This window comes from Cupressus sempervirens, chromosome 4 (genome assembly GCF_028749045.1).
Source record: "Cupressus sempervirens isolate cs-2001-9-10 chromosome 4, ASM2874904v1, whole genome shotgun sequence".
NCBI lineage: Eukaryota > Viridiplantae > Streptophyta > Pinopsida > Cupressales > Cupressaceae > Cupressus > Cupressus sempervirens.
Genome location: NC_143121.1, coordinates 287,741,688 through 287,769,538, shown reverse-complemented (window position 1 = coordinate 287,769,538; position 27,851 = coordinate 287,741,688). Strand labels below are relative to the sequence as shown.

Below are 27,851 nucleotides of genomic sequence, written 5' to 3'. Positions count from 1 at the left end.
GCTCTCACCAAATCACCAAAAAATACTACTCTTGTGCCATTTGGCTTCTCATGTGCTCTTGTTGTGGCCTATCCATTTTTACATGTGACCCTATCCTCCATTATAACCTCTTTATTCTGCTTGAGGGTGTTAATCTCTAGAATGTAAGATAGAAGCTCCTCCTTTGAAGATCTAGTGACTGCCATACAACAAACTCACCATACAATTTCCAAAATGATCATAAATATGCTCTGATAACAAAATGATTCTTACACTCACATATTCCAATGTACAATTCACTTAAATATGCACTACTAATATTATATGACAAGAAAAAAGTGTTGTCTGAAAAGCATAGTTCCATAGAATTTCCTAACAGGAGGATGAGGGGACAAGTTTTGATAATGAGGTGACAAATTGTATAAATTTGAGAATAGTGGGGACACAACCAAGGGACAACAATGCAAAGGTAGTGGGGCAGCAAGTTGGTGGCACAAATAGATATAAAACTGGAAAAAATAGTATTAATAAATATGTGTAAGAAATAAGCATGAGAATTACAAAAGAAGCTTTGGCATCATACTAAGTAAAGTTTAAACTACTTAACAAGCTAACATTAAAGACATGGAAATGCTTCATTGAGTGTTAGCAAGGGTGGGTGAAGGTTTAGGCCCTAGTGAAGTCAATAAGCAATGTCCCTCACAAGGTGCAAGAATAGCACCAAGCACAAATTAAGGCCTTCCACACAAACGTTCATGGTGCATGTCATTTTCAAATTTTCATCACTAGCTCCTTGCAACACCATGTCCTTGTTGATTCTGAAATTTAAGAGTTATTTAAGGCTTGTAAGTTAGATGTCTATTTCTAAGATTTTTGTAAGCACTTAGGATTTGGTTGGCATGCATGGGCCACAAGGGTTAGAAATTGTGACATGCAAATCATAAACACCCCTTTTTTATTATTTTTAAAAAATATTGCATTTTCTATTTTACTACCTTGGGGTACACCTAGAAGTCATTGGAAGGGATAAGAGACTCCTTGGAATCCCTAGACATATAAAGGATGTACCAAAGTGCTCAAACCATCCACAAACCAATAGTTGTCCCAAAAACATCCCGGAGACTTGAGAAATGGTGGCAAGACAACAAAGGGGCATCCCCTTAAAGTCATTGGATCTCATGGATGTCCCCACCCTAGAAACATGTGTGTGTGTGTGTGTGTGTGTCATAAAATCAATGGTTCACGGTTGATCTTTGGAGGTTAGAAGTAGATCAAAGGAAGTGCAAAGAGACAGAGATGGGATTTTAGGCAATCAAAAGGGCAGATGCATGAAGGAAGATTTGGCTAGTAGTGAAAATGTGCCTTCTTTCACCACAGAAGCCAACAAGGTCCCATTGGGCCAAAGGCCAGGAAAGACACGACCATTGAAGGAGTCAAAGATTTTTCCAAATAATGGGAAGACTTGGTTGGACAAAAACCCTAGGAAAAGGAAGTTGTGAATTAACTTCCTTTTGGAAGGTTAAGGAGATTGGGCAACATTGAAAGGTATGTAATTACCAAAATAAAATTGACAATAATCTCTTCTGCAGTCTACCTTTCTTGCACATTGAGAATATTCATGATTAGGTTAGTAATGATGAACTTGTAGCATTTCATTTCCCTTGTGATTCCACTATACTCACCTCAAATGATGGAAATGAAGCTAGTCAAACTATTGTTGCAATGATGTTCCCTTGGGCTAATTAAATCATCTCGGCCCTCTCTTCAAGTGTGAATTTAGACAAGGTACAACCTCTTGACTGGGGCTATGTCAGAGGTATACATTAACCCTTGTAATGCTACACTTCAAGCCCATCAATATGAATTAACATCTTCCATGTCTCCAGCTTAAAAGAAGTAATACTACAACAAGAATGAGATCTAATGGTCTCCTTATCCACCATCACCAATCTAAATACAAGCTTAGGCCTTCCAAACAATTGACAAGTGAGAACATTGGTATGACCTTAATGCCAATTACTAAATCTCACACTGCTATCTCTATTCTATTATAGCTTACAATCACAATTGCTCACTTTGACCAAAAATTTAACCCATACATCTCTTAAATGCATCCTCTCTATGGTTATTTTGCATATACAAGCTCAACCAAAAGTTGAAAAGATGTAAGTAATGCAAAATTTACAAAATCGGTAACAACACATGTTGTTTCTCTCATGTGAGACAAAGCTACCATTTTCAACAAATCAGTTATTTCATAATCAATTTGGTAATTGAGAAACTACCCCTTCATTGACCTTTTTGTCCATCTTCCTAAACCCCCTTTGCATATGGGCTCAAATGAGACACCATTTTCATTAAAGAGCGTAGCTTTACAAAAGCATTTAAATATCAAAGAATACTCAACTTTAGGTGTCGTCAAAGTTCATTTTTTGATCTTACATTGTCATGGACTCATCATGAAACAAACTCACATTTAGACTTGTTTAAAGACCAAGATTTGTAAAGAGTTGGGCTCTAGTGAAAGTTAAAAAATCTTTCTTAAAGAATAGTAAGACAATATCCAAAGGATAAAGATAGAAATTGCTTTCCATTGGTTGCATTGTTAAGAACATTTAGTTTAATTTGGGGCTTTAAATTTAAAGAAACCCTGCAAAGGCTATCAACAAATATATTATAGAAATTGATTTGGTGGAGAACATTTATTTTAGATTGATTTGAACTAAAGCAAGGATCAGTTGTTTTTCAATTGTTTGCAGGTGAAACAAAGATTGGTTGTAACTTATTTTTAAACCAGGTTTTCTTGCCGGTAAATATGAAAAGACAGATTGCAAAGGGAATTATTATCAAAAATGAACTTATAGCAAATTTACACTTAAGAAATTAGCTATCCTAAAATTGGGAGTAGCTCTGATCTATATGAATTCGAACCGTCCAAATTTCTAGAAATTATTTGGTTTTTTTGACATGACAAAACAACCAGTGTACGACAGGAGGTGGAAACAAAATTGTCACCTGATGAAAACCAGTAATTTGTCACAACACGGGGATCACAAGACCTAAAATATGCCAACTCTATTTGGCACTGCCACTCCAAATTGAAGTCTTCCAATGCACGACAAAAGTTTCAAAAATCTACAAGATGGAGAGTATTGTATGTGTTGATACAAGAAGAATTTGGCTGGAAGAGACTGAATACGGTCAGCAATGAGCTATTGGAGCAACAACTGGCTGTATTACTAGCATGTGCATATGTTGTTGAAACAATATCAATGGGTAATAAGGCATTTACCACTAGGAGCTGGTATTGTATTTCTCACTTGGGGTGAAGGGTTTCCAACACAAAAGTTCTGTGTAATGCATGGGTTATTACAAATTTCTAATATCTTTGTTTCTAGCATCACATTCTAGCTTATTGATTGTAATTTGTAATTGACCATAATTTTTTATTGACCAAGTAGGACAACATGTTGTTTGGTGATTTCATATTTCTATGACGTATTTGACAAAATTATAGATTGAGCTCCCCTGCCAGCTTGGAATGTTTTCATGCTTGGCTGTTCAGAGTTTTATTGCGCATCTGTATAAAATAATTATCAAAATCATTTTTCCTTTCATGTATCAAGAATTTATATTTCAGAATTTTCTGGCATAGTTCAATCTCAGAGTTGCCTTGTGAATTCAGTAGATCACAATTGTTGCTGTTATCAGTAATATTTTCTATTCAAAATTCAAAGTTTATTAAAAATTTCTTGTTTCAGATGGGACAAGAAGAGATAAGTGCAAGTGGCACATCTTATCTAAATAGAACTGAATCTGCAAATGTGGAGAAGATCATAACAACTTTTTTGAGAAGCGGTGTAATTCCTGGCCAGGTATTATTTGTTTTTGTCAAAGAATGTTTTTGGTTTGTGAAGCTCTTTTCTATATTTTGTACTCAATGTGTTACTTTTCATAGATTGGGGTAATCACACCATATGAAGGACAGCGGGCCTACATTGTTAATCACATGGCCAGGCATGGTGCATTGCGTCAACAGCTTTAGAAGGAAATTGAGGTATTGGTCGTTTTCTACCTTCTCCATTTATTAACAGCATTTTCGTTTGAGAGTTGATTTTTATAGCATTTTTTGTAGGTTGCAAGTGTGGAATCGTGAAAAAGATTATATAATATTGTCTTGCATAAGGAGTAATGAGCATCAGGTATGAAGACCTATAACCTTTGGACATTCTGGATGAGAAAATTGGAAACTAAAATATCTTTCTTGTGGCTAATGGATTGACCACACTTTAGGAAATATGAAATTTGATTTTTTTGCATGTTGCTTTAGGGTATTGGATTTTTGAATGACCCCTGGAGGCTGAATGTTGCACTTACACGAGCTCGCTATGGTATTGTTGTTTTGGGGAATCCAAAGGTTTTAAACAAACAACCACTTTGGAATGGTTTACTCTCTTATTATAAGGTAATGCTTATTCTCTATGATCTGAAATCATGGTCTGTTATGCATGTTTATGTGATGTATATACAAGTTACTAAAGTTCTATGATGTCATTTATGTTTCTTTATAGGAATAGGAATGCTTAGTAGAAGGGCCACTGAACAATCTGAGGCAGAGCATGGTACAGTTTCAGAAATCAAAAAAAGTAAAAGATGTTTCTATTGATTAACTCACTCTAGTTTTGATGGTGATTAAAATATGATTGTGAAACTTTTTCCTTAGATGTTGGGTCCAATGTTGCTTATGTTTGTTTTACTTTCATTTCGGGCAGGGATTCCATTGCTTAAAATTTGTACAATAAATAGAAATACTTCTCAATCTAGTAAAGATGTTTTCTTTTTTACTATTTGATTACATTAAAAGTGCATATCAATCTTTTAGAATTTGACTGTAAGAATTTTTAGCATCCACGTTTCAGATCTCACACAATGATTATTCATCAAGATGAAGGAGAGTGCAAGAGAATATAAAATGACTTTAGGAATTTTTAACATCAGTGTTTCATATCACACATGGTGATCTATCATCAGGATGAAGGAGAGTGCAAGAGAATAGAAAAAAATCATATTTTTCTATTCTCTTACACTCTCCTTCATCACGATGGATCACATACGTTATTTTTCTATTTTCTTGCACTCTCCTTCATCGCGATGGATCACCGTGTGTGATCCAAAACTTTGATGTTAAAAATTCTTACAGAATCAAATTCTAAAAGACTGATATGCATTTTTAATGGATTGTGGAAATCTGATTACTTTACATTAAAAGTATCTTTCATTACTGTGATGTTAGGTATATTTAGATTTGGGCCCCACTCATACATATGTGGTTTGATTGAGCAGTATGCTAATATGATAGTTTAACTCAGAAGCATCATTATCTATTATAATACACTAATCTTGCTTCCAATCTCCTTATCATGAACAACAAGTTTATAATGACTGAAGAATTTTCCCTAGGGTGAGCCAACTAATGTTGTTGACAAATTCAATGCTGGGGTAGTGAATGATAAAAGGAATGCTCGTGCAAGACGTAACATTTTAAAGATAGATGTAGGTTGTTAGATAAGTGATTTTTGGTATTTGCTAAGGATCTAATCATTTATCCATTCCTGTTAACTACATAAATTTGTAAATGTTTCAATCTTTATATCCAACTATGTGCATATGCTATGCAAGCAATTCATTCATGCCATTTGGACAGTTACCCAATCGTAATCACAAATCTGGGGTGCACCCAACTGGCTTTCCTTTTCCACAACTTCCTGTTCCACCATACCCTAAAGCACCACTTGGTCAACCTTATGCAATTCCTTCACGAGGTGGTGTCCATGGAGCAATAGGTGTTCCTCAAGGGCCACAAACGGGTAACGGAGGATTTGGTGCAGGACGTGGAAGTGTTGTTGATCCCATTGGGGGGCATTTACCACATCAAGGTTCACATCAACTAATTAGAGGTATGGGATCTAGTTTCAACTTTGTTGGTCTTGAAAATCCAGCAAGCCAGACTTTTGTTGGAGGTCTGCTATCTCAAACTAGCTTATTGACTCAGGTAATCATGTATATTTGTTGGCTTTTGTTTGATAGGTAGGAAATACCAATAGTTGTAGAAAGTTGTGGGAAATGATTTTTGAACATTTGACTGAAGTTTGTATTAATGTGTTATGTTAGTTGCCTAATCAAGGATTTTGTCAAAGCCCATAGGATGACTATTCTCTTGGGGAAATATCCGAGGTACTCTTTGAGCATATGTATCATGGCTTAAATTAATGATGTCAACAAGTGATTCATAACAAAACAAGTAGATAGATTTTATGTGTTGTATATTGTCAAATTGAAAATCATAAATTTGAAGGAAAAACCTTCTGTTGAGGATTTTCTTGGGGAAGATTTCAAGAGTCAAGGCTCTCACATGGCTTACCATGTAGCTGACTTCAATACTCATGTGATGGTTCTTAGATTTTAGTTTGAAATTATTGTGTGAACTTACAGACTTTAATTGAATATTCATTTTGAATTGCAATCTTACTGTATAATTTTTTACATAGTCATCCCAAGGTGGATATGGTGTTGAGTATGTCACCCAAAACACTGCAAGGTGCCTTCCCTGGAGACTTTTTGAATCGGAATTCCCAAAGTGGTTACTCAGTATTGAATACTGGAAATGACTTCATTTCTTAGGCAAGTCATTAACTTGATCTGTAGATTTAGAATTTTGTTAGATTTACATCTATGATTTTTTGTTATGTGTAGACTATATTGATTTGTAGATATAGATTTTGATAGGATATATGATTTTGACTGGATATACATCTCTAACTTTTTTGTATCTGTCGACTACCTTTTGTAGCTTTTTTCAATAGGATGCCCCAAGGAGAATGTTCACTCATTGTTTGCTTAAGAATGTTCACTCGTTGTTTGCTTAAGAATGTTCACACACTATTGTCTGCTTATATAACAGCTTTAATATGTTTCGATATATTTTTGGCAGTCTTTTTTCATATGTTGAGGGAGTCAAGCGAGACATTATTTTGAAGCTAGTGCATATTGTTTGTGTTTTCCTTGTCTCTTGCATTTTTCAAAATTAAATCATATTATGGGATATGGATGTCAATAGCAAGGAAGATATTCTTTGGTTGTAGGCTCCTAATGTTTTATGGCAATGAAGTTGGAAATTCTATAGGCAGTTGCATGATAGGCTTCCAATCCTTTGCATGATTGCTCTATTTTGATATCCCCACTTTCTTCAGGTTGAAAGGCCTATTTAATAGGTAATAGAATTATGGTATATGTCCTGGTGCAAAGTGTTTTGTATTCATGTTGTCTTTGATTTTGATTGACTTTTCATGCTAAAGTGTCAGATGGTGAACTTTCTTACATAGTTACCAAATCTAGTTAGTTTTAAATCAAATTCAACTTGATCTAGATTTTGTGTACCAAGAAAATTTGTCCAATTCATCCTTCGCTTTTCAATTCCTATACAAATTTTAGTGAATTCTTTCTTGGGTTTTCGATTTCCAATTTTTATGGATCTCCTAAACAAATCAATTTTTTGGACCAAGTAATTCTAGTTTTTGAACATTGAATTGATCAAACTTGGTGGTTTTTAACCTTTAATTTTTTAATCCCGGTACCTATGTTTTGTGAATTTTGATCTAAGTAATGTTGTATAGCTTTGTACCTACCCTGGTTTTTACACTTTCAAGAAAGAATTCAATGGTTTACTTACAAGTTATTTATGCCTTGGGTACCTAGAGGTTCTTGTAGCATGTCTAATTTTTTCATGCTTATGATGTTGGTTGATATATATCACGATTATTTGTGGTTCCATTGTCAGTTCCTTTATGTACTTTGATATTTGCAGCTCTTTGATTAGGCCTTAGGTTATTCCTTGTATTATGATTCTTTATGTTCATACAATCTGCTACTTGCTATATCTCAAAATATTAATTTAGTTTGCATGCATTTCTTGCTTTAAGTAGGTCAATGATTTCAAACGTTCATTGAGTTTCAAATATGCAAAACTCAATGCTGGCAAGTCCTAATTTTGACATAATTTTGTACAGGACTATATACCACATGGGTCCCAGGGCCTCTTTACGCAGGTAGGTTTTAATGACCATACACAGGATGAGACATCATAGTCTCACTTTGGCTTGGTTGGATCACTTCAGTCACAGGTGAGAACTGAGAAGCCATTGATTTCAAATGTTAGTTAGCATTCTCTAGTTGTTAACTTTGTCTGATATTGCATAAACAACAAAATCTAGGAGCTTAGGATGATTGTAATCTTTTCCTATATTTTCAGGGGCCACTTAATCTGTATTCATAGCTATTTACTCAGTATGTACACCCACTAAACTAGCAAGCACAACAGCAAGGTCCTCGGAATCAAAGACATTGGTAGAATGGTATTTATATGCTATGTCTTGAAGATAAATCAATTGGTCTTTGTGTATGGACTTCTTGGGGTGCCTGTGAATGGGACTTTCACCAATTTTAGGTAGTAGGACTTGCCAGATTTAAATTGCTTATATTGTATGACTGCACCATTTAGGCAGTGGGGGTCTCTGATCTTTTTTTAAAACATAAAGAAGCAAACTATAGTGTTCTTCCCTGTGGTGCCAATTGTGGCAAAATATTTTGATGGGCTTCGAATTTTGGGTTTTTTTCCTTCTCTTGAGATATTGGATTGTTGAAATGTGCTCTAGTAAATTTAGACCCCTTCATGGACGAGGAGTCTTTGTACTTGTATTTAGCCCAACTAAACAACATGTAAAATAACTTCAAGTACATCCTTGTATCTTTGTAATTGGTAGGGATTATGTTGGCCATTTCAGAGCCATCACAACAATATTGAAGTCCTTTCAATCTACTTCCACACATGCTTTAGTATAGTAGTGTTGATTCCATAGTGTTTGATCATGATGTAATTAGTGATTTATTAACTAACTACATCATTATGTCAAAAGCGTACATGCTAGGGATGGTATCTGTCAAATCATGTTCAAAGCATCGATTGTTTGCTAACCATGATTATTGCACAAGGGAATGTACTACTATTGGATCATAATATGGGGTTTGGGTTGTCGCTTGTGGACATATTCATTTGGTGGGAACTATGACATTGCTTCTGGCGTTGAAGGATGATATATGACTACTATCATGGCACTGCATAATTGTGCAAGTCTTACCCTATATAAAGAAATATGGGCTAAATTATTAATAGAAATTGATATTTGGTCATTACTACTATTTTTACAATTTCTTCTTTCTTGCTTTGTTAAAAAGCTAGTTCCATATCAAATGATCATATATTTTGCAGTCCTCAAATATCTGAGTTTTTACATGGGAAGATGACTTTCAGAGTTTGTGTTGTACAACTTGTACATTATTTAAAAATTCTTTAGTCATGTTGTATTGACCTTATTTGTGGTTCCAATTTATATTGTATAGATACAAGTTTCATGCCTAGCAAAATATGAAGTTTCATACCATATTGTGTGATCAACAAATATGAAGTGGCTCACACCCTTGTAAGTATTTCAATATTCTTAGTTTCTTTGAGGCATTCTATAAAATAGTTCACATGCCTTACCTATGATTTAACATTTTGCACGCATCCTGCACTCTCTCATCTGGTTGATGATGGATTATAGAGAGTGCAGGATGCGTGCAAAATGTCAAATCATAGGCAAGGCATGTGAACTGTTTTATAGAATGCCTCAAAAAAAAATTGACCAAGCATTGGTCGAAATTTCAACCAATGTCTGGTAGTTTTCCACCAAGCATTGGTTGATTTTTGACCAACTCATAGCGTAGTTTCTACCAAGCATTGGTCAAAATTTTGACCAATGGTTGGCAGTTTTCCTCCAAGCATTGGTCAAAATTTTGACCAATGCTTGAAAGTTTTCTACCAAGCATTGGTCAAAATTTTGACCAATGGCAGGTAGTTTTCCACCACGCATTGGTCAAAATTTTGACCAATGCTTGGTAGAAATTGTGCCAGGGCTTTTCAAAGATTTTGACCAACCAATGAGTTGGTCAAAATTTTGATGAGAAAATTTTTGATGAATTGGTTGGTCGACATTTTTACCAACTTGGGTCAAAATTTTGACCAATATTCATCGAAAAATGAGGTAAAATGTACTAGTGTATCTTCTTTGTGGTCACATCTTTGGATAAATGATGTAAGTTTTTAAAGAATATTGACGGTGGATGTATTTATTTTTTGGTCTTGTGCCTTTCTGTATTTGGGAGTTTTTTGGAAGACATATATTACTGCATTTACAACAATGATTATTTTCTATGTTGTCTTATATGCATTTTCTTTGTTTGTGCTCGATTAATTGGTTCACATCCTTAGAAATTATGTTTATTCATGTTTCCTTGTATGCATTTTATCAATAGAATAAATTTAAAAGATCTCTAGCAATTCATTTTACAAGTTTAAATATTGTTGTGATATAGTTTCTTTATTTATTTTTTCATGAGTCTATGTTAAACCTTGATCAAATTCTAGATCGATCTTGTGGTAGGGTTGGTTTTATGAGTGCCTTTGAAGAGAAGTGGGGATATTTCAAATGGGTCTTCCTCATATTTTTCTCCTAGGACCTTTATCTTGCTCACTTGTAGCCATAACATCAATTTACCTTACATTTCCTTAAAATAACATAGTATATTACCAACTACGCAAATTTGTAACCCAAGTGCATAGTTCTCATGACTAAGTGTGCAAATTTTGGACCCAAATGTGTAGATCAGGTGACCAAGTGCATAAATTAAGTGGTGAAATGCACAAAACTCTCAAAATGTCACTTTTAGTGTTATGCTAATGTTTTAAGGTCTAATTAGTTACCAAAGGTTGTTATGAACTTATTCTTATTCTATTGGATCATCATTACATTAGATGATGCTATTATATAGTGTGTGGTGCATTTTGATGCATCCTTATGTATCCTGAAGTATTTTGAATGCTATATTAGGTTTTAAGGTTATTTAGTGAACTAGGGACAACTAGTGATCTCCTAAACCTAATTAGATGATACTATGTTACCATTATGGCATGTTTATATGATATATCCATATTATTAATACTTTTTATGTTTATGGGCAGATTTTACATAGGTTCACTAGGTGAGTGGCTCATAGTGGTGGTTGGGGCACTATAGTGGTCATCAAGGATAACCTACTAGTGACTTGTCTTAATAAAGTGACAACATTATTAAGATTAACTAGTAAAAGGGGTAATAACATGTTAATCAAGATTAATTGACCTCACCCGTTTCTTTAGTTCTCGTATAGGCTAGGGATGGGATTGGGAGAGAGTGTCTATATTGAGTTGACTATTAGGAGCTATCTATGTGTGAGGGATACATAATGACACTCACCTAGCTTATAACTTAAAGTCTTTGCACCCTTATTTTCTTTTGCCTTTAGTAGCCCTATTTTCCTAGTTGACCTCCATTACTTATATTGTACTTTTATGAAGGGTTTTGACCACCTTAGGTATATCCTATTTATTACCTCTTTTGAGGGATTTGGTTTCTGTAGGTGCACTTCTAGTCCCCCATTTTTAAGCTTCCAAATCAGCCGATCAAGTAAATCTTTTGTTAGTACATTTTGTTAATGATGGTGTTGTAGGATTCATCTTGTAAGAAGATAGCATTTGAAAGAAGCACTAAACCTGAATCCTAATTCTCCAAGTTTAGAAGGTTTAGAATTACGAGCTTTTTCGAAGTTCAAATGAAGATTCACCAAGATCGTGTTTAAGGTAATAATTTGACAATCTAAGATCCCAAACAAAAAATCAATTCTAAAGCTCATAGCACAAATCTTGTCACATATGGGTTGGATGGATGTCTTGATTATAATAATGCTATGGACAATGTTTCAAAGATGATCATGGCACAAGTAATGCATTCCATTCAAACCATCACAGCAGATTGAGAAGTGTCACTGATAGGAGAAGAATTATCAATAAAAAATTTACAACATTATTATGGATCCCATTTGACATAAAGAGAATTGAAGATGAGAACGACCAAGAACTCAATGAGTAGAAGCCAACTATGAGCACTCTAGGGTGTAGAGGGGATGATGAAGGTTCTTGGTGAATTAAAGTTTTTCGCATCAAATAAAGACACCCACATATATTCAAAAGGTTGTGACTTTGCTTTGAAGGTCTGGAATGCCGAATTACTAAGTATCTCATTGTCATGATCCAAGCTAATCATTTGACATAATGCTTGTTCTTTATTTGCATGGTGGATTGCATGACTTGGAAGATCAAGCTGCAAACAATTAAGACAATCACATTTCAAATCTATTCTACCCGTAGATGATCCATATTGTTAAGTGTTCATGACAGCGGTGTATGTACAGAGAATTTGATTGAATGCCACAGATGGAAGCATAGACCATTTTTTTGAATCTCCATTCCCGTTCTCAACGTGGGTTAGTGAGATGTCTAAAGAAGAACATTGTTCGGCTCTGTAAAAGATGCAACTTGATAGCAACGATTTCCATAATCACATTGACAATACACTTCATAACGATGTTAGCTAACACTAAGAAAGACGTTGGAATCACATAAAGAATGTACTAATCCATATCTGCATCATGGCCGGCTTTTTGAGAAGCATGATCAACATGAACATATCAGTCTGGATGGCCCCACCCTATTTACGCATGGCACACATTATGAAAACCTATAAAGCCATGAGGAGTGATCGAATGCCTCAGGAGGTTTTAGAGGCACAAGGGGTCGCAGTTGTAGATTTGGATGGAGTAGAAACTATGCAGTGAAAGAGATCCATTTTGGAAGTGAAGCACGCATTGCAATGTTGAAAAGTGTAGAACAACTCGCAGATGCAGTGAAGGTGACCATGGGACTGAGGGGCTGTAATGTCATTATAGAGCAAAGTTTTGGATCCCCAAAGTTCACTAAGGATGGCATTTAAAGATAAAGTGAAGAATATTGGTGCAGGCCTTGTCAAGCAATTTGCTAATGCAACAAATGATGTAGCTGGAGATGGTATAACATGTGCAAATATACTTATTCAGGCAATATTCACTATAGGTTGTAAATCAGTAGCAGTTGGTATGAATGCTTATTGGGTAGATGATAGGCCTCCTATTAAAAAAGAAATCTCATTTAACTAATATTTCTTTTAGAATTTGAAAAGTCCCAATCGGTGCTGAATAAAAAGAAAAGTTTTGGAAATATTTGAAATAGGATTTAAATATGACAGAAAAACTCAAGAGCTATGAAGACATAAATGTGGAAAGTCATAAGTTAGAAGTTGAAAGGACAATTTTAGTAACTGAAAAGTCACCAATGAAGAAAACTGAACAGTTCCTACGAGGACAATATTTATGGAAAATTTTGAGATAGATGAAGGGTCTGCTTTTTCTGCATACAGTCAGAGAGCTGGAGGAGGGAGAGGAGCACATTTAATTTTTGTAATTTTTGTTTCTTGCATTTGGGGGGGTTTTCTATTCCATTTTTGTAATAGATTTGATATTGAGTTGTAAGTAATAATGATCAGAGCATCATTATTTGCTATGTTCATAATAAAGAGAGATCTTTTGTTAAATCAGAGAGTTTAAAAGGGGTTTCTCTGATTATTCACAATTAGAGAGTTGCATTAATCGATTTTGGACATTATCTTACACCTTAGAATTGGATAACAAATGTGTTGTGGATAAGAGGTGTTTGCAGCCATTTCTATTACAGGAACCAAAATAGATGACCTTCTGTTCTAATTTCATTTACATTGCATTTGCATTTGCATTTATTGAATTCATATTGCATCACCAATGCCGAGGAGTCATAAGATGTGTGAGTTCTCAAAGTTGGCTAGGTTTAGGATCTAAATTTTACCTGAGTTAATCTTGCCTAGGATTGACTTGGTTTTCCTCTTTCGTTCTCAGGTTAAGAACGCACCCAGTTAGTTTAGACAATAAACAAATTCGTTGCATATCATTTCATAAGGGAGTTGTACCCTCCAATTCAAAGGAAATCTATCAATCTCGTGATAGATTATCCAACTGTTGGCATCTAATTGTTCTTTCAGATTTGGGCATTTTGAGAGTTTATTTAAAAGGACAATCTGTTTACCAATAGTTTCTAACCCCTAGCTCAGGGGAATGGGCCTATTAGTTCCACATCGTTGTGTGGTTGAACTTTATTATAAAGAGTTATTGTTTTTGGTCTCAAGGATGAACTCTACGGATGTTGTTTTCTAGAATTTTTGTTGAAGACTTTATATTGTATCATGTATCTTGTTCAAATTGACTTGACGCAAAATGCATGTGTGCAATTATAAGCTCTTGAAAGGAGACACTTATATACGATGTCAATGATTTACATTGTTTCAAAACCATGTAATTGAGAAGGGTAGTTCTAGGTGAACTAAAAGGGGAAACTTATGTTGTAATTTATTTATGTTATAAACATTAAGTAGTTGATCATGTTATATGTTCATAATATTATTTCTCTTAAATAATCTTTCTATAAAGAAAATGAACTTAGCTATATAATTATATTCAATAATGCCCAGGAAAATATTGGAAAAGGAAGTTACTTACACTACTTGTTCATGACCCATGTTATTCATCTTTAATAAATAAACTTGGATCTAGACCATATGATATATTGAAAGAAGTGTTATTTAATTTTTAATATAAACAAAAGTGTTTAAGGAAGTGGTTAATCAATAAATGAATTGGAGGCAACTAAATAATTATATTTTCAATGAAGTAAAATGGTAATTTGATTAGATGTATAATTTAGTTTTAGATGATGGTAAAAATAGGTTTTGGAGGGACCCAAAACCCTTTAACAAAAAAGCTAAAGAAAGTCAATTAAGCACATCCAGGTTTTACAGGGACCTAAAACCTGGAGTATTGAAAGTAGAAAAACTAGGTTTTAAAGGGACCTGAAACCAAAAAATAGGACTAGAAAAAAAACCAGGTTTTACAAGGACCTGAAACCTAGAGTTCAACAGACGGTTAAAAAAAACAACTAAAAGACCAAAAATAGAAACCAAAAACCAGAACCACTAGCAATAGCTATTACAATTCCTTAATCAATTTCACCACCTCCTTTCTGGCCTCCGCAGTATTTTAGACCATGTTAGTAGAAGAGATCCTGGTACCTGTAGTAGCCTCAGTAGCCTTCTTCCTCAAACTCTGTCTAGTTCTTTTGCTTGGCCCACCAGGAGAAAGGATTTCCTCATTATTTTTCTTTCCTAAACTAACAGTTGTCGCACAAAGGCTAGAGGTGACATGTTCCATCTCGTTGCCACTTTCTTTGATTAGGAGACAAAGTTCATGTTCATAATCTTTTAGCTTTTTCGAGATGTTTCTAACCTGAACTTCCATCTGGAGAATCTAGTTATAAGAGTGAATTGTTAGGAATTGATGGAGTGGTAATGGAATTTGTATGTATCAAGGGAATGAGAAATGAATTATTAGTATTAAGGAATTATTCTATATGTGAGGAAATAAGAAAATGATATCTTAACAATTAATGTAATAAAGTGAGGTAGTAAAATTGGTAAATTGATTAGCTGAGATAGTTACTTTATGATTATAGGAAATATTAAACTAGGGATATTTATCTAATGCACTAAAAAGTGAACCTAAAGTAATGAAGGTTCTTACATTAAGGAATAACTTAGTAAACAAAAATAATAATTAGATATTTTTGTTAAATTAACAACATTAGGGAACCTGTGGAGGTCATAGGTTGATATAGTTCTCAACTAATATCCTTAGGTTATTTGAGAAACATATTGTAATATCCCCTCTAATAATAAAAACTAATATGAAATCCATTGATGACATTCCAAATTATAACTAATCAAAAAGGGTAATAGATAGAATAACTAATTGATTACTAGATAAATAAAATAAATATACACATTGGATATATTAATTGAATTAATATATAATTAAATATTAATTATATTTAGACACCAATAAAAAGATTAGCTTAGTATAAACATATGTTTATCAACAAATAATATCATATATTGATATAAATTAATAAATAAAAAATAATCCCTAAATAACATTCTAAACATTCATAATTATCAAAGTCCTAAAATCTAACCTAAGGTCCATATAACTAAACCCCGTCGTAACTTTTAAATAGGGATTTGGGTGGTATATATCCCATGACATTCCAACATAACAAAGGGAGAATATCCTTAGTACCTAGGTTCCATGTAAAATCTCTAAAGATTATGTTCCTTTTTGTATGTGCTCCCTTAACATCATGTTGACATATGTGTGTGTGTGTGTGCACGCACGCGCGTGCATGTACACACACACACACACACACACACATGTATGTATGTATATATATATATATATATATATATATATATATATATATATATATATATATATATATATATATATATATATATATATATATATATATATATATATATATATGCATATGTATACATATATACACACATATATACATATATGTATATATGTATATGTACATACATTTGTATACATATATACACACATATATACATATATGTATATATGTATATGTACATATATATACATATATACATATATGTATATATGTATATGTACATACATATACATATATACATATATAGGTATGTATATGTATATACATATATTTTTATATGTATACATACACACACACACACACACATATATATGTATGTATATATGTATGTATGTATATATTTAGATATATATGTATGTGTATGTGTTTATATATATATATATATATATATATATATATATATATATATATATATATATATATATATATATATGTATGTATGTATGTATGTATTTATGTATGTATGTAGTTAGATATATATGTATGTGTATGTGTTTATATATATATATATATATACATACACACACATATATATACATATACATACATATATATATTGTTAGAATTCTTTATAATAATTTAGAGGGGGAGTGAATCAGTTATCCAAGGTCCAGATGTACAAATAAAACTTTTCACAATTTAGTGAAGCCATATCCATAAAATATATTCATGCATGCATCCATTAGATCATATAATCAATTAAGCTTTGCAAGTTATTATCAAATCAACTTTGCAAAAATGTAAGCATGAAACACAACAGATTCAATAACACATTTGACACAAAGATTTTACGTGAAAACCCAATTTGGGAAAAACCACCAGTAACATGCTACTCATTCTCACTCTTCTATAGTGATGCCATGTAAAAGGCTAACCCTATTAAAGGTTACAATATACACTGTTGAATGTGACCTGGTTAGAGGATTTCAATCACCCTATTAGGAGTGAGGCTTGTTAGAGGACTTTAGATCATTCATTTGGAATGTCACCCAATTAAAAGATTTACAATTGATTGATAGGTCAACCTTAATCTAAAGGATTTACCCTAGACTAGTACAATGATTAAAAATTAACAGTAAGGTTTGGTCTAATAACAACTTACAAATCACTTGTAGATTACAGATCTTTATTTTAGTCCTCCATTCTGCTTGGCTTTCACGCACTTCAACTCTGATAGCTTGTTCACCCTTCAAGCATCCATACCCTTAAGCCTTCTTTCTTTGCTTGCCAATAGTAGTCTCTTTTGTTCAGTCTTTGAATGAAGCAATACTCTAGACTCCTTGTCTTCGCTAGGTTCTTACACACGAAAACCTTTGCTTATGACCAACCATCTCTATAAATAGAAAATTAAGATCTTTTGTCATTCATCCTCTATCATCCATTTTAGGGTTAGGCAAGATTACATAGGACTCAATGAATCTACCCATCTTATCATTTTGGTCCCTTCTAGAAACTTCTCCTTCAATCCTCTTTGAATTCACCTCAAAATGGTTTACTATGAATTTTGTGCCACCAACTCATCATAGTTATCTTCCACGTGCTTCATAAAATTCAAGAAAATAAAATAGTCAGCTTAAATTCATCAAATCCATGATTTAACATGAATATTGGCACTCGACATCAATATGTTGTCACTCATCTTTCATATTGTTCTTCCATTGGGCATCAACTAGATAACTCGGCACACACTAAAGTTTATTGGTGCTCAAAATTCAACTAAACTTTACTTGGCTTACTCTGTATCACTCGACATACACTAAATTTTGACTTTACTCAGCTCTAACTAATTTTCTGATCGGCTTGCACTAACTTTTCTCGGCACCTATTGTCCACTCGGTCAAGCTTGGCAAACTCATTTCTTCTTACTTGTTCTTCTAGACTTAATCAATGCATTTAACCTTTGCAACCTTAAGTAGATAATCAATGCACTATTTCATCACTATCTTAACTAATCTTTGTACTCCTTTTTCATACCATAACTCAACCTTTCCTCTAGGTGCTATTGTTAGCTCATTTGGTCAAAAGCTCTTCATCAATGAAACAAATAATAGTACTTAAATCAAATAAATAGTTGTCTTACTAGCAAGTAGCAAGTTTGACATCAATGGAAAAATAATGATTAAAACACACTCATACCTGTATCAATCTATTTTCAACAATCTCTCTCTTTGGAATTGATGAAAAACTAGAACAATCAACAATAATACCAAAAAGAAAATAATTCCTTGTATTAAAATCTCTCCCTCTATCAAAAACTTTCATCTTCTGTGTAGATTAAAAAAATCTATTTTGATCAATAGATAATTAACTCATCCTTATGACTCCCTCTTTATCACTTCTTATATCTCCCTTGGCACTATCTCCCTCTTACTAGGTAGATGTAATCTTTTAACTATTTCTATGTAGTAATCATCAGGTACACTATCTCCCTCTAAGTAGATATTCCATGTTTCTTCCTTTCTCCCTTTCTCTTTTTCAATATAGCTTTCTCTCTCTCTATGTATCTTTTATCTCCCTCTTTGACAACAATGCCAAATGCTTGTCATCTTAATATGCAGATATGAACATTTTTAGATTCTTCCTCTGTCACCTAGTTTGTGACTGATTTGTAGCTCCAACTCTTTGATTACTTTAGGTAGTTCCTAAAGTAAGATCCACTGCATCAATGTGTAACATATATCAATCATCTCATTTGATGCAGGGCACTTCTGATGCTTCTTAAATAGCCTTGGATAGGGGTATCACCCCTAGTTTACCTCTTAGATACTCATGAACATCCTTAGGTAATGCTTTTGTGAAGATATCAACTATTTTTTCTTTTGTATTCACATATTATATTTTCACCTCTTTATCTTGAACTAACTCTCTCAAGTAATGATACTTGATTGCAATGTGCTTAGTCTTTGTATGCATCATAGGGTTCTTTGATATATTTATAGAACTTGTATTATCACAATAAAGTATCACAGGTTCAGTGATTTCCTCCTTCATACCTTTGAGTAGTTGTTTGATGCATACAATGTTTGTACAATTTACTGCAACAACAACATGTTCAACTTTAGTAGTAGATTGAGATATGTAGTTTTGTTTCTTACTACTCTATGTAACCAACATTTTTCTTAAGAAAAATGCTCTTCCACTAGTTCTCTTTCTATCATCAATGTTTCCAACCTAATCAGCATCAGTGTAGGCTCTCAATTCAAACTTCTCATTTTTATTGTAATATAGACTATAGTCTTCTATTCCTTTAAGATATCTCATTATTCTCTTAACAGCCATCAAATGATTCTCCCTAGGATTAGTAGACAATCTTGCAACTATCCTAATAGATAATGCAATATCAAGTCTTCTATGTACCACATATTGCAATTTTACAATCATAGACATGTACAACATTTGATTCACCTAAGTTGAATCATCATTTTTTGATAATTTGTGTCCTATCACCATAGGTGTGCTTACTGCCTTGGAATCTTCCAATCCAAAAGTTTTCAGTGTCTCATTTACATATTTTGACTGTATGATGTCTATACCATATTTCATCAGATCTACCTGCAAACCCACAAAGAACTTGATCTCTCCAAACATACACATCTCAAATTCTTTCTTCATTTAAAGCTTTACATAAAGTATCCTAACCTCCAAATATGATATCATCAACAAAAATTTTAGATAGTAAAATACCTTTTCCTTTTTCTATCTTCAAATACAAATTTTTGTTATCATTGGTCCTCTCAAATCTAATTTTCACAAGATAATTGTGAAGCCTTTCATACCATGCTCTTGGTGCTTACTTCAAACAATACAAAGCTTTGTGTAGTCTACATACCATGTTTTTGTTGTTAGCATCAACAAATCCTTCTGGTTGTTCTATATAGACCTCTTCTTGCAATATTCCATTCAAAAATGTAGACTTAACATCCATTTGATAAACTTGAAAACCTTTGTATGCAGAGTAAGAAAGCAAAGTTCTTACTCCTTCCAATCTTGTGAATGTTTCTCGATAGTCTATCCCTTCTTCTTGTTCATACCCCTTGCAAACTAATCTTTCTTTATTCCTTGTGACTTCACCATTTTCATCTAACTTGTTTCTATACACCCACTCGGTGCCAATCACATTTTTATCTTCTGATCTAGGAATTAGAGTCCATGTCTTATTCTTTTCAATCTCTTCTTTCATGGCTTTACTCCAGTCCACATCTTCTAAGGCATCTTTCATTGTTTTAGGTTCATGCATGCTAAGAAAACATGTATCATTTCTCAACTTGTTCCTTGCCATTGGTCTTGCATCTTTATCTCCAATAATTTGTGTGGTAGGGTGATGTCTTTTGACATACTTTGACAATCACAGTTCCACTCTATTTTCCTCATTTGGTCTATCAACTTCTAAATCACTATGTACCTCTCTATTAAGTAATTCAACATCTCTTTAATGTACACTAATTTCAAAATCAAAATGTGCCTCAACTTCATTCTATAACTCAGCACCTAATTATAGCATGGTCCCTAAATGTAACTCGACATTCATTGTATGTGACTCTGTAGTCACTAAAACTTGTTGTTGATTTGCAACTTGATTTATAACATCTTCATCAGAAGGTATGCCTTCATAAAAGTATACAAATGGTTTATATTCATCTAGTTCCTTCATAGGTTCAGCCTCATGTACTTCTTTATATTCATCAAATTTCACATTTGCACTTTTTACAACTTTGTTAGTGTTAGTATTTAAGCACTTATAAGCTTTACATCTTGTGGCATACCCAAAGAATACACCTTTTTCACTTTTTGCATCCAATTTACCATTCTTGGAATCCTTGAGAATATAACACTTGCTTCCAAATACCTTAAAATATTTTACATTGGGTGAATATCCATACCATGGTTAAAAAGGTGTTGAATGAGTACCTTTCTTGACTTGCACATGGTTCAAGGTATAGACAACTATATTTACAACTTCTCTCCAGTATTTCAAAGCAACATTTTTCTCCATCATGAGTGTCCTAGCATAATCCATTATAGTTATATTCCTCCTTTCAGCAATTCCATTTTTTGGAGGAGTCCTAGGGGCAGATGTCTGCTTTTTTATTCCTCTATCATTACAAAATATCTCAAACTCATTTAATGTAAATTATTCTTCTCTGTCAAATCTCAAACATTTCAAACTTTTACCTATTTCCTTCTCAACCCTTGCTAAGTACCACTTAAACATTTGGAAAGCATCATATTTCTATTTTAGAAACATAACTGTCATCATCGTAGAATAATCATCAACAAATAGTGTTGGTGTAAATTAGTATTCACTATTTGCATACTCATATAAGTTGTCCTATTGACAACAAGGAGTTAGTAACTCTTTTATGCACATGGTGTCTACAACATAGGAGTTAGCACTCTAATTAAGCACATGGTGTCTACAACATCTCTACACAAGATACACCTTGTCATAGTTATCCTCTCATCATTACACATACTTATGTGCTTAATGGAGGATAATCCACTTATGGTGGACATGTGCTTAGTTGTCATGCTTATCTCATAGCTCATTCTAGAGACATTCTAGATGCATCTTAGAGGCCTTTATATATAGGCACACCTAGTGTGTATGTACATGACATAACATTACATGAATATAATTTCATATTGTTATTTTGTTTGTACTTTATTGGTCCATTATGTGCTTGTGCTTGAGTTCCTTAATCTTGGGTGATTTTTTCCTAAGGAAAATTCTTACATGGTATCAAAGCTAAGGGAATTTCTCTTCACATAGCCATTGGAGACCATTTTATTACTTCACCTCTTAGAGGGCCTTGACTCATATCCAAAGTATCATAGTCATTGAGAGCGTCTAGAACCAAAGCGGATCTCACTATTGTGTCTGGAGCATCGATTCGATGAAATTTGACTATAAATTTGCCTAACCTAGGCCATAGTCAAATTTCAAGAAAAAAAAATTTCAAACCATCACCCGAAGGCCTGATTCATAGTACTTGGTATGATCATTTCTAGATTTGTTTAATTTATTTTTAGATCTACTTTTCTCTACAATTTCCCTCTACAATTTTTCAGATTATTTTTGGAGCATTTTGTTCAAATTTTGCAAGAACTGGGTGGTGAAATCTCAACCCCTACAGAGGAATATTCTGGCCATATTACACAAACACACAACAACCTGCTGACCTTTTCCTCAATAATTAGCAACCGAAATTCTAGCATCAACTCACAACAATCAGCCTTCACTAAACAATCTAGCATTTAATGATTACCATGTCCTTTAAGCCAAGTTAGTGTCCATGACTTGTTGTTTTTAAATACCTTTTAGTCACCTGCATGATGAATGTGGGATGAAATCTCACATCCATTGTCAACTCTCAGCCCCTCCTCAGACCACACCACCAGTGGTGCTCAACCTTGGCACTACCATCAAACTCCATTGAAACTCCCGACAGTGGATTTATAACTCTTAACAACCAACATTGTTCCCAACCACTTCACAGGATAGAGATGAGTCACCACATGGCAACAGTGTAACTATGACCATGTCACCCTCTGCGATCTGCCAAATCATGTCCAGTTAGCTTAGATCTGACTTAGCCTACCACATTAGCATCACCTAGACACGCTAGCTCTCAAATGATACATCACCTACCACACTATTTGAGCCTAGTAAGTAGCCCTCACATGTCATCAACCTTCTTTGCAATCCATACAATTGATGTCATCAGTCGTACACTGACATCACTGCCATGTCACCCAGGGAGGTCATTTCTTGTTGACATCACCTTTTTACTAGTTTAAAATTGATGGTTGTTTGACCATCATCATCAAGCTCGATTGCACTATCACAAAAACCATTTGGATGTCAAATTTAACCTCACAGTTTGCTACTCAGACTCCTCTTCATATTCAGTTTTGATTTGATAGTCTGACTTTGGGAGGCCATAACTCAGTCATCTGAACTCTAAATTAGGTGCAATTTTTTTAATTTTGGCTAAAATTTCCTGACCTTTTTAGTGGTGCTATTATTTTTTGGTTTTGGTGCATGGATTTGTTAGAAATTACATTTTTTGGTGACTGTACCTATCTAATCCTGTATTTTGCAACTTCAAATGCTCCGTACAGGCTCATCTGGACACATTTTTAGGTTCTATTTTTTTTGAAAGTGCATAATCTTTCATCTACTTTCTAGATCTACAATCATATTATAGGATTGTGTGGACAAAAATACCACTTTCAGAATTAGGACTTTTTTTGCATTGTATTGTTTTGATTACTCTTCAAAATTGTTGTACATCTGAGCTACAATGCTTAGTACCAGATTTGAACCTCAAAAGGCAGTTGTAAACAAAAAAATTAGAAGCCCAATTTTTTCCATTTTGACAAGTGGCCTATTGTAAATGCACTACATATAAAGTGCCAAAAGCATAATTTTTGGGGGTTTTTTGATTGAGTGAGTAGGGGGATGTGTCTTATGTTCTTGTGCCTCTATTTCTCTCTTGTGCTCTTTTAATTTTTTACATCATGGGTTCACCTAATGCTCCACTTCTAACTTCACATAATTATACTACATGAAAAAATATTGTACAGAGTAGACTAATGGAAAAAGGTTTAAATATATATGTTAATGGTACAATTACCAAACCCACTGATGCCACAACACTAGTTGACTAGCAAATTAAAGACAATCAAGCTTTAAGAATCATTCGGAGTTGTGTTTATAGAGAACTCTTCTTCCACATTTCTAGCTTTAAGGAAGCCAAGGGTGCTTGGGAAAAACTTGAAGGGTTGTATGGTAAGGTGGATGAGGAAAAAGGATTCCAAATTGAGGATGATCTACTTCTATTGGATCCTAATAATTTTGACACAATTCAAGACTATATCAACAAAGCTAACGAATTGAGAGCACTGCTTAAGGATTGTGGTAATCCCATGAAGGATGATAGATTGATTCATCACATCTTGAAGAGGCTACCTTCAGAGTATGCATCTCTTGTTTTGAGTTACAACACTCATAGGTTGACCATGGGAAGTGCCTTTACTAAGCCTTCATTTGATGCATTTGCAAAAATGTTGATGTTGGAACAATCCAAGTTGATAGATATGGGAATTCTCACATCATCAAAGACTAAAGCATTAGTGGCTAGTAATGAGAACCAATCAAATCGAAGTGGCAAAATTTCTACCAATAGCAAGAAAAACAATAGAAGCAAAAATCACAATCAAAGACACAACAATCTTCCTCCTCACAACAAGGCAATTCTTCATCCAACAAGAAGGGAAACAATGATAAGAAGGATAAACTATTTTGTGTATATTGCAAGAAACCAAATCATGATGAGAATCATTGCAAGACTAAGAAAATAGATGAGTTGGAAAACTTACTTAGGAAGAACAAAATCAATGTGCCAAATGCTTCCAAGGATTCAAATCTATCCACTTCAAAGGGGAAAGGGCAAGCATTTATGGCAAGTTCAAGTTCTTCAAGGGAATGGATTCTTGACTCAGGTGCCTCATATCATATGGGTTCTTCAAAAGGATACTTTTCTTCATTGAAGTAGTATAAGGTACCTCACATCTTTGTAGGGGATGATACAAAATGGAAGTTGAAGGGAAAGGACAAGTTGAGATGGAAAATGGAGAGTTCAAAGACATTCTCTACATCCCTAATCTTAGCTCTAATCTCCTTTCAATTTTCCAAATCACTCACTATGGAGGTGGCAATAAAGTTGAGTTCCTTCCTAATTCAGTAATGTTCTACATCCATCCTTGTTAGATTTGAACTTGCTCTTTTCAATAGTGTTGGAAGGGGTGACTATTAGTATTGACACAGGGACAGTTGAGCAAGTTTTAGAGACACCATTCACCTTCAAGATTCTTTCTACACATTAGGGAAGCATCTCATATGTACATATGACATTGTTTCTTCCTAAGGGGAGGAACATTATTCGGTAGTCATGGATCAGTTTCTACATTGGGGGGGACTATCTTGTCTTCTTTCTTCTACTTATTCTCTCTTATGGGGGGACCTTTTCCTCTATCGAGATTGTGTTCTTCTCATACTTCTCTATTGTATATACATGATGTATGTCATAATGGGAGAGGGGGGGGGTTCTGATTACTCCATCCATCATGCATCTTGTTTTTTCATCTCTCTTTTTAGGGGAGGATTTTTCCCATGAGGTTTTCTCTCTTTCTCCTTTTTCAAAAATATTGCATTGCATTTGGACATGGGTACCTAACATGGCCTAGTAGCCAAGACCCATAATGCATTTCCATCCTAGCTTTTGTGAGCTTAAGTGCATTCCCCTAAGTTCCACTTAGGGGGGGTGTCGGTGTAAATTAGTATTCACTATTTAAACTTTACTTAAGTTTGCTTAGGTTAATGCATTATTTTATTATTTATTAGTTAGACACTTAGGAGTATGCGTACTCATATGAGTTGTCATGTTGACAACATAGGAGTTAGTAACTCTTTTATGCACATGGTGTCTACAACACAGGAGTTAGTACTCTAATTAAGCACATGGTGTCTACAACATCTCTACATGAGATACACCTTGTCATACTTATCCTCTCATCATTGCACATACTTTTGTGCCCAATGGAGGATAATCCACTTCTAGTGGACGTGTGCTTAGTTGTCATGCTTATCTCCTAGCTCATTCTAGAGACATTCTAGATGCATCTTAGAGGCTTTTATATATAGGCACACCCAGTATGTATGTACATGACATAACATTACATGAATACAATTTCATATTGTTATTCTAATCATACTTTATTGGTCAATTATGTTCTTGTGCTTGAGTTCCTTGATCTTGGGTGATTTTTCCCTAAGAAAAATTCTTACAACTAGCATATGTACTTGTCACTTTTGTAGCTTTGCACATCAATTCGTCCACACAAGTTAGTATGAACAATCCCTAAAATTTCTTTAAAGGTATGAGTCTTACTCTTAAAACTAGATTTTTTTAGTTTGCCTAATTGACATTGTTTGCAAATTATATTGTTAGGTTTCTTCAACTTAGGCAAACCTCTAACTCTTCTCATATTACTGATACTAACCAAGTTATAAAAATTAACATGACATAACCTCTTGTTCCATAACCACACATCATCAAATTCTACAACTAGACAAGTAGCATCATCCATATCAAGGTAAAATAGATTACCTCTAGTTTGATCACCTTTTTTCATTAATTTTCCATCAGTATCATATATCTTAGCAATCTTGTTCTCAAACTCAACCTTACAACTTGAACTATTCAATTGTGACACACTCAATAAATTATAAGTTAAGTCCTTCAACGTAATAAGCATTGTCAGATAAAATATTTTATGTGAGTTTGATAGAACCTTTTCCTTTTATCAGGTAGGGTGTGTCATTACCAAACCCTACATTATTTCCAATATAATAATTTAGGGTAATGAACTTACTTTTATGTCTAGTCATGTGATGTGAACACCCACTATCAATGATTCATCTATCATTCCTGTTCACACAAGACACTAGTGCAGTTACCTCATCAGAATCAGAATCATCCTCTATTACAACATATGATACAGGAGCATCTTGGGTTGTCTTGTAATCCTGCACTTTGGTTTCTTTTTTGGTAGTTTCTATTGAGTTGCAATTATTGCTGAGCACCAGTTTTTAGTTGATGTTGAGTGATCTTTGTTGTCGAGTTCCTTTGGTTTTCGAGTTATTCCTTTGTTTTCTGAGTTCCTTTGGTTGTTGAATGATTTTCTTTGGTTGCTAAGTTCCTTTGGTTACTAATTTTCTTTGGTTTCTAATTGATTTCATTTGTTTGTCGAGTGTTGAAGGGTGTCAAGTTCACAGTAGCTACTGAGTGATTCCTTTGGATGTCAAGTTTGTGTAGATGTCAAGTGCCAGTATTTGCGAGGTCTTCATTTGCTGAGTATACTGTGTTTGGTTCTAGTTTGGGCTGACTCTGCTTGCATTTAATTTTGGTATAGATAGTTAATATTGGTTGTGAGCCGACTTGTGGCTCCTCTATGTTCTAGAATATTCTATAAGTCATTTTGGCTAGTATAAGTGGAGTGTTTAAGCTTAGAGCTAGGGTAGTGTTTGAAGAGAGAAGATAGAGTTGGGAGTGTGAATTTGAAGCTAGACCGTGAATCTAAATTTGGGTGTATTTGTAATTGGTTGTAACCCAGAAGGCCTTATAGTTAGGCATGTATGTTGAATGTTTGAAGAATCAATAAGTACCTTTGATCTCCCCCTCCTTAGTGGTGTTCCTTGTTGTTTTGTTTCTATTGTATTAACTCTTACAGGTTGGATTGGATTAGTTGGGTGTGCCTTTGGCCCTAGTCTTATCCCCTCCTCCCTATGTCAAGTGGTATCAGAGCTTGTGGTTCATCCTTATGGTGATTGGATTGTGTGGAACCCTATTTCAGATTTGGTTGTAGGGTGTTAGATATACGAATTTGACCTATAACTTGCAAAGGG

General features: G+C 34.0%; 1 pseudogene; it reads left to right on the top strand.

Moving 5' to 3' along the window:
- Positions 1–3,740: 3,740 nt before the first annotated feature.
- On the top strand, positions 3,741–8,386 carry LOC149561132 (regulator of nonsense transcripts 1 homolog; annotated as a pseudogene).
- Positions 8,387–27,851: the final 19,465 nt, after the last annotated feature.